We start from the raw sequence: 9002 nt of genomic DNA, 5'->3' as shown, positions 1-9002 counted from the left end.
CCAACGATTAAGAGCCCTAGGGTACGATACCCCCGGGATATTATAGACTTTCTCGTTTTTATGGGGCCATAATCTCTATTTTTTATTTTATTTAAAAAAGTAAGTAAATTGAAAATTGAAATTAGTAGGGTGTACCTGTAGTCATAAGTGTTGATTTGATTACGGTGGGGTGCATCGATTTTATAAAGGTAGCTGCTCCAGTCACATGAGGGCATGCCATTGAGGTTCCTGATTTGAACCCAAACCATGATTCCTTCCACCCCATTGGAACACTATCTTCTCCATCTGAAGTCGTTGCGCCTAGTATGGCAATTCCGGGAGCCGTTATATCTGGCTATATCACAAATTAATTACGGATAATAATCTGGAGTTTGAAAGTCAGACAATTTCAACTGATTTATGTAAGGATGGTCTTCACCACATGTGTAATGTCATCATGACATCAATCCGTACTCACATAAAAGTAGTTGAATTTAGGAATGCACATAGTTCGATTCGGTACGATTCTTTGCGGAACCGGAACCGTTTCCAATGGGTCCTAGAAATTAGAACCGGAACCTTAACTGTTGGGAAATGAAACCGGAACCGAACCGGTTCCACGGTTCCGGTTCCTTTTTTTTTTTTTTTTAATAACTTTTTTTTTTTTAGTAATACCTTGACTAAGGCAATTTCTTGGGCCACATTTACATCCAAACAAGCATCAATAGGATATATATATATATATATATATATATATATATATATATATTGGGTAAATATAGGCATATATATTAGTAATTATATAATTAAAAAAATAATATATATATATATATACGGTTTCGGTTCCGGTTCTAGTTACAGACTCTTGGACCAGAATTTGAAGGTTCCTAAAATTTGGAAAAGAAACCAGTGTTTTGGCTCTAATTCTTAATAGTTCCATTGGTTCTTCTTTGTTCACCCCCGAATATGTCCAACTCTTCAACTTCCTATCATTATTCGTTAATTATATAATATTAATCACCTCTTTTATTTCTTTTTTTGTTTTGGCTGGCTCAATTCTACTTAATATTCATGTACTATCATTTTGTGACACACGATCCCAGATTTGTTCACACATATTTCCTTAACAATATAGCATGAGAAAATGATATATACGCCCAACACTCCAATCCAAGTGTTGGGGCAGTTTGACGACAAGGGAGGTGCTGTGCAATTTTTTTAATAATTTTTTGTTTTTGTTTTTATAGTTCAAAGGGTACGTGCCAAACAATGATAGCAAGGGGATTATGTCTAATTTAGCCTAATTATTATAAGAACTTGATCATAGAATTTTCACATATATATACCTGTGTATATATATCACAGGATGTAAAGGTGAATATATATACACACACACACACACGCACACATACACATACAAATACACATACACACACCTTAAGAATATTTTCTGTAAGCCCTCCGGGACCTCGTGACGAGAAATAAGCAACAACAGGAGCTGGTCTAAACCTTCGAATTTCATTTGTTGCAAGTACAGTTGCAGTTGGTTTCCTGCTTCAAAAAAAAAAAAAAAAAATCATATAGTTGAGCCTTCTTTTTTGAGAAATGAGAAAATATAATGCAATCATATATAAGAAGTAAATAAGTCAATGCACAACCTTATTCAGACTTAATTGCTTTGTTAAGATACTTATGGTCTGTTGGGATAGTTTTTCTATTTTCGGAGAAGTGAATATGAAAAATTGTACAAAAAATAGAAAAGAAAAGAAAGTATGTTTTAAGTCTTTGGGCCGAGTGTTTCAGGTCCAACTCAAAAGTTAAAACTATTAGGTAGTGACACTCAACTCATACTAATCCAATGTGGGACACCTCTAACATTGTCTTCCATTCGGATTTAAAAACTTAAGCTATTAGGTGGTGCTAATACTTAACTCATACTGATCTAATGTGGGACACCTCTAACACTGTCCCACAATCGAAGTCGCAACGCCTTCATTACAATCGAGCCACCTGCCTATTTGGGTGGGGCGTCCGGCCCGGATCAAGAATTGAGTCGGGCTCTGATAACAACTATAACGGCCTGAATGTTTTGTAGTTTGACCCAAAAACTTAAGTATATTTACGCAATTTACTTTTCATTCGGATCGAATGAGTGACATCTCTAACAATTAACCTATAAATGTAAAAGAGTGATTTTTTAGACACCATCTGTTCCCCCAAAATAGAATTAGCCCCAAAAAGGTAAAAAAGAGTGATTTTTTCAACAATTAGCAACCTTTTGGTGGTGTAATTAAAAAAGTTCAAGAGTAAATTGTTTAGTTCAGTTTGATCGACTTCATGTAATGGTTAGAATATCAATTCTAGGCATAACAGATGATTAATTTTGTTAAAGTACTTTTTCTTACCTGGTAGAGTTAATATAGTCTAGAATTTGGGACCCAGCAATATTCCCATTTCCCAACTTCTGTAAATGGAAAAACTCCATAATCAAACGGCTCATCTTTCTCCACGTCATCAATCAAAATCAATCCTTCGGCTTTACAATCTTCAACAACTAACTTCTTGATTCTCGTTGCAACGCTGAAGTCAGTTTCAACACAGACAACTATTTTTCAGCAACTTTTTTTGAATCTAGTGATCCTGGAAAGCAATTCCTGCATCTTAGAACAAACAATTCATAACCCTTTTCCACTAAGATGGTTTAGGACACATCTATACTTATATATATATATATATATTTTCAAGGTAAAGATCTTATTTTGCATTTGAAAGTATATAATCAGTGTCTTGAATTTGAAAAAAAGATAAAAATTAACTCAAAATTTTAACTAAATTTTTTTCACTTTCAAATTTAAGTCGCCAATTCGGTGCTCCCACTCATAGCATTAGAGAAATTTTAATCTTCTATTTTTCATTTTAGAAGAATAGATAGTTTTAATAGTTTGAGAATATATATTTACTAGCGATATGTAACATATGTGTAACACTAACTAATTATTCTTCTATCGAAAAGTGTAGCCAAATGGTATTTGTTCATATTTCAAAATAAAAAATCGAGAGTCTTCAATTAAGAAAGTGAATGTATGATGTGAGTTACAATTACATCCAAGAATAATTGTTCTCCTAGCTATCATGTATATGTGCAAAGTTCGTCGAATTAAAAAAAAAAAAAAAAACTACGATATATAATGCACAACATCTTTTCAATAAATTTTACCCAAAAATATATAAATAAATAAAATAAATTCTTAACAATACCTAGCATCCGATACAGGGGTAAACTTAGAAGCAATGCTTTCTCCAAACGCAAGAGGATAGGCTTTTGAGCGTGTAAGGTTTGAGAAATTGATAGCAGATCCATATATAAGAATGCAAAATAAAATTCAATACCGATTAACAAACTAAGAGTAATAATTAAATAAATAAATTTACGTGAGTCTCATATGATGTCATAAGACGTACAGTTATTATTTCATCTTACTTGTAATGTTTTTCCATTTCCGAGCACTATAGTCGACCTGAAATCACGGTCAATGCTAGAAGCTGCAACAGTAAAGATCCATGGTTCAGTGTTAACAACGGTGAAAGGATCAGGTCCATCGTTACCGGCCAAGCAAATTACCTTGACTCCCCTTTGTTAAGCATGGAAGGCTCCAATGCTATGGGATCATCCAAGAAGTCTGGTTGAAAGAGGTTCATTCCAATGGAAATCGAAATGATATCAACTCCGTCCATAATCGAATCATCGATGGCCTTGAGTATGGTTGAACCCGAGCAACCTTGTTGCGAGCATGCCTTGTAAGCTGCAATCCTTGCAGAAGGTGAGCCACCCCTCGCTGTACCCCGAGCGAGGCCATAGTAACTAGCATTGGCAACAGGTGCACCAGCTGCAATAGATGTGGTGTGTGTTCCTTGCCCAACAGTATCCCTTGGAGACCCATGAGTTGGCCGCTTATTGTTGGAAACAGATTTGAATTCTGTGTTGTAGAATCTTGCACCTATCAACTTCCTACGACATACATATACGTACAAAGATATGTAAACAAATAATAAAGATAACATATTACTCTTTGTTCCATTTTAGATTTTTAAAGTCAAACTTTTTAAGAGATTAATTTTTAATATTTTTTTTATTACATTGTAATGAATGAATTTTCAAATTTACTGTTTGCTTTAAAATAATAATGTTTATTCTTTTTAAGGTAACGAGGGTAAATTAGGAATACAACAAAATATAGTACCTTAGGTTTTGAAATGGACGACTACAAATAGAAAGATAGACAACTAATATAGAACGGAGGGAGTGTACTATAATGAGCTTATTGATAACCATGAATGCGTGGGCAATACAAGCTAGGGAGTATACTATAATGGGCTTATTCATAACCATGAATGCATGGGCAATACAAGCTATCCTTTGGATTACCAAGAAAATAAATTAAAAACTTTTTAAAAATTAACATGTTAATCTCTAAAATAAGACTAATTCCCGTAACTATTGAATGTGTGGAAATGTAACTTAGGAAAGGCAATGTTTGCAAAGCTTATGATATTTCATTATCCTTGTTTGGAATAGATATTGGGTTAGGAGGCATGCCAACAACATGGCATGCGTGGTTCACCCCATATCTTGTTCGTTATTTACTAACCTTATGGTTGAGAGACTTATTTTATTATTATTATTATTATTATGACAAATGAGAAAGTTTTATGCAATTAATCTTTATTATTTGGAATTGCTTTATTTGAATTTGAGATTTCAAGATAGTAACTATGAGATCCTATCTTTCCAGCAACCTGAGTGAAAAAATTTAACAATTTCAAATGATTTTAATTAAAAATGGAGAAAATATGTTCACCTATTACAACTAGACTTCTCGAAGTCAGATCCTTCCATGCACGTTCCTTCCCATCCTGAAGGGATTTCTCCAACATCGTCATCTCTGAAACTTGGAGACTCCGGCCATATTCCTAATGCAACATAATCAAACGGGAAAGAAATTTTAGTTAGTGATTAACTAATATTAATTGTTAAATATTGATGAATAGGGTATTATAATTTTGCTTGGTTGGTTGCCAAGAGGAAAGGAAAGTAAAACTAAATATATAACCATTTAGGATTAATTTTACTGACACCTTCTCAAGTTTGACCAAATATCACATTGAAATATCTTTCGAAATTTAATATTACTCACATTACAAAGGTTTGGTCCGTTTTTCACTTACACTCCAAAAGTTACTTTTCAGATGTGTCAGACTACTTTTACATATAAAAGACATTATTACCCCTTTTGACTATGTGCTGTCTTATTAAAATATTGTTTAATGTATAAAAAGACTTAACTATCCATAGAACTCATGTTAAGTGACTAAAATACCCATTGACACTACACTCTCATCAATCACCACTATCACCCTCACCACCACCACCAATCATACATATATATATATATACATACACACACACACACACACACACATATATTAGAAAAGATAAAATTACACATATAATCACATATATTAGAAAAAATAAAATTACACACAATAATTTCTATATATAAACAAACATATATATATATATATATATATATATATATATATATATATATATATATATATATATAGAGAGAGAGAGAGAGAGAGAGAGAGAGAGAGATAGAAAGTACACAGAGAGACAAACTCAAGAGAATGGCAGAGAAAACCAAACACACCAACTCGTGAGGCAGTAGAAGAGGGTTTCGACTACTGCAGTGACCTATATCGATCAATGGCAGAGGAAAACATCAAATCAAAAGGCTGTGGAAAAGGGTTATAACGGCGGAATAGGAAGTTGTGGTGGTGGTCACACCCAAACCTATCACCACCACCACCACCTGCACAAGAAACCCACGCATAACCGTCTGTTGCGAAATCACGACAATGATGCCGACTACATTAAACCAAACTTCTAACAAAAATGTAACACAATTATCTGTTTAACCCATGATTAGCCTTTTTCCATAGAACAGTGAGCTCAGTGGAATTAACCGGCCAAAATATTCCTATATTGAACTCATTGACAAATGCAATCCCTTTTCCCCAGCCAATGATAAGAATGCTATAGACACTGAAATTTTGTGATGGCCTAATAGCCATCCGATTGGTCAAGAAGTCAAAACATTCCTGATTAATTAAATTTCATGATCGCGAGTCCCAACAATGAACACGTGTCAAAATCATGAAGGCATATACCTTTAAAGAAAAGTGCGGTTAAATTCAAATTTGAATTTGAATTAATTTCCATATAAAAGGGAACAAATCATTTATTTGATTTCAATATTAAAGGAAACAAATACCTTATTTGATTTCAATATAAAATGAAACAAATCTCTTATTTATGGAAAAATCGCATAATTGGGGAGTTTCCAAATTAGACGACCCACTCTTTGGCCTATAAATACAAGGCCACCTTACAAGAGAAAAGGAGATACAGAGACAGACACACAGACAGACACAGAGAGACGAAGAAAGAAGAAGAGAAGACCAAAGCCTTACCGAATCTTTATAGTCTCTGTAAACGAATAACAACAAAGGACACCACACAAGTGTCATTCTTCGATCATTGAAGCCCTTCAACATTTAAAGATTTTGAAGACGAAGAACAACAAAGCCGCACAAGTGTCATTCTTCATTGAAGCCATTTAAAAATTCAGAAGAACAACAAGCACGCAAGTGTCGTTCTCCTTTGAAGACCTTCAAATCAACTGTTCGAGATCAAGCTTCATCGGCCCTCGATCGAAAGTCCAATCAAGTTTTCTTCAATCTTGAAGATTTGAAGAACATTCAACCACTGGTTCAAGATCAAGCTTCTGAAGCCCTTGCACCAACTTTTCAAGGAGATTTAATCAGAGGAAGATTTTATGTTATAATAGAATCAACCATAGAGGATTATATCCGAATTTTTCAAAATTAATAAAATTGATATTTGTTCCATATTTTGTTCTTTATTTTACAGATACAAAATTTTTGTGTACAAATGCGTCATTAATTTGGTTTATTTTGTAGAAAGCTGGTTCTTTAGAAGACTTCTTTGCAGAAAGAAAGCAGTGTAATTTAATCACCATTTCCTCCCTTGTTGTTCTTCATCTCCTTGTTGATTGAGAACTTTAGAAAAGCCAAAAATAGATCATGAATAAAGAAAATTGGGGAAAAAATAAAGAAGATATATGTGGTGCAAGAGAGTCAACATACCCTTTTCAGAGCTGATTAAAATAGTAAAGAATATATTATCTAACTTTGTCTGCATATCATGTGCAGTTTCCAAGTCCACTGTGCTAGAACAACATCTTAATCTAATAATATGCTTATCATTGTCACAAACAAAAATCTAATCACAAAATTCTCCCTCACAAACAACCCTAACTTCAGTATCTCTCTCCCATGATGTCAATGCCCGCTTCAAAAGAGACAAATCAGATCATTGGCTTGAGGATGCTGTTGGCCATGGTGGTGGTGGTGGGTTGTGGTTCCAAAAATTGAGGCTTTCAGGTGGTATTTTGAGTGTTACACTGGAGAGAGAAAGTGTATAGAGAGAGTGGTGGTTGGTGGTCGGCGGTGATGGGGTGGTGGTGGTGTCGTCGGCGACTGTGGTTATGTATAGGTGTGTGTAGGTATATGTTGTTGTGTATGATAGAGAGAGAAAGAGATGAAAATGAATTATAGAGATGAAAAAAAAAAAATCACTAATTGGTGCCTTCAGCATAAGAGAGAGAAAGAGAGAGTGTGGTAAATGGAAGTAATGAATAAGGGGTAAAATAGTCATTTTAATTAGCTGATATTTTGGAATAAATAGTGGTAAAATTGTCTTTTTGCACAAATTTAATGGTGTCGGTGACCAAAAAAACAAAATTGGACCTAAGTGATAATAATTTTCAAAAGGAATTTTAATATGATATTTGGCCAAACTTAAGAGGAGAGAGAGAAAAAGATGAGAATGATTTCGATAGATGAAAAAAAAAAAACTAATTGGTGCCTTCAGCAGGAGAGAGAGAAAGAGAGGAGTATGGTAGATGGAAGTAATGAATAAGGGGTAAAATAGTTATTTTAATTAGCTGATATTTTAGAATAAATGGTGGTAAAATTGTCTTTTTGCACAAATTTAACGGTGTCAGTGACCGAAAAACAAAATTGGACCGAAGTGATAAAAAATTTCAAAAGGTGTTTCAATATAATATTTGGCCAAATTTGAGAGGGTATCAGTGAAATTAGCCCAACAATTTATAATAAATTAAATATCATATAGCTGTAAAAAAAAATAATAATAATTTGTACTCAAGTTCTTCTACTTTGACAAATGAAACAGATGCATATTCATTTAAGTAAGAAAGCACATGCGAAGTCTATATAAAAAAATAGGGTAAAGTACAATGACACCCCTGAGGTTTCGAGTAAGGACAGTCATATACAAGTTGACATATTTTTAGACAATGACACCCCTTGTGAGATTTGCAATCCAAACATTACTTAAAAACATGTGAAAGTCTACTTTACACTTCACTCTTTTATTAATTTTAATTGTAAAATATCAAAACAATTAGATGACCAAACCACCCTCTTCCATCTTTCTCTATATACAAACTACATAGTTCCATTTCGCCACCACCTAACCCTCTTCCCCTCTCTTAATCTCTCTCTCTCTCTCTATATATATATATATATATATATATATATATATATATATTTGGAGAGAGAGAGGGGAAGATGGGTGGTGGTGGTGGCGCAATGAACGTCATATATATATATACGGCGTTTGTGATACCCTCGAATTTTCTGATGCGGGTTGGCCAGGCCCACGCCCGAATACCCGAGGATATCAAAACAATTAGATAATAAACGAACACATAGTATAAAAGAATAAATAGAAATAAATAAAAATTGCTGAGAGGAAACTAAAATGATAATCCAATAATGAAAACCTCAGAATAAATTTTTATATATAAGAACTATTCTGGTACATCCAATACAAATACAACTCGGGAATCCAT

At 33.7% G+C, this 9002-nt stretch overlaps 1 long non-coding RNA gene across 1 annotated transcript; it reads right to left on the bottom strand.

Moving 5' to 3' along the window:
• Nucleotides 1-766: 766 nt before the first annotated feature.
• Nucleotides 767-3986, bottom strand: LOC132300584 (uncharacterized). The gene is made up of 4 exons (XR_009480511.1): nucleotides 3602-3986; nucleotides 3238-3522; nucleotides 2385-2633; nucleotides 767-1530 (listed from the first exon to the last, which is right to left on the bottom strand). It is a non-coding gene; the product is annotated as an uncharacterized LOC132300584 (long non-coding RNA).
• Between the last annotated feature and the right edge of the window lie 5016 nt (nucleotides 3987-9002).

The sequence above is a fragment of the Cornus florida genome, unplaced genomic scaffold (genome assembly GCF_030987335.1).
Source record: "Cornus florida cultivar Cherokee Brave unplaced genomic scaffold, ASM3098733v1 CherokeeBrave_3.0.0_Hap2_Chr03, whole genome shotgun sequence".
In the NCBI taxonomy this organism is placed as follows: domain Eukaryota; kingdom Viridiplantae; phylum Streptophyta; class Magnoliopsida; order Cornales; family Cornaceae; genus Cornus; species Cornus florida.
This window is presented reverse-complemented; position numbering and strand designations above follow the sequence as displayed.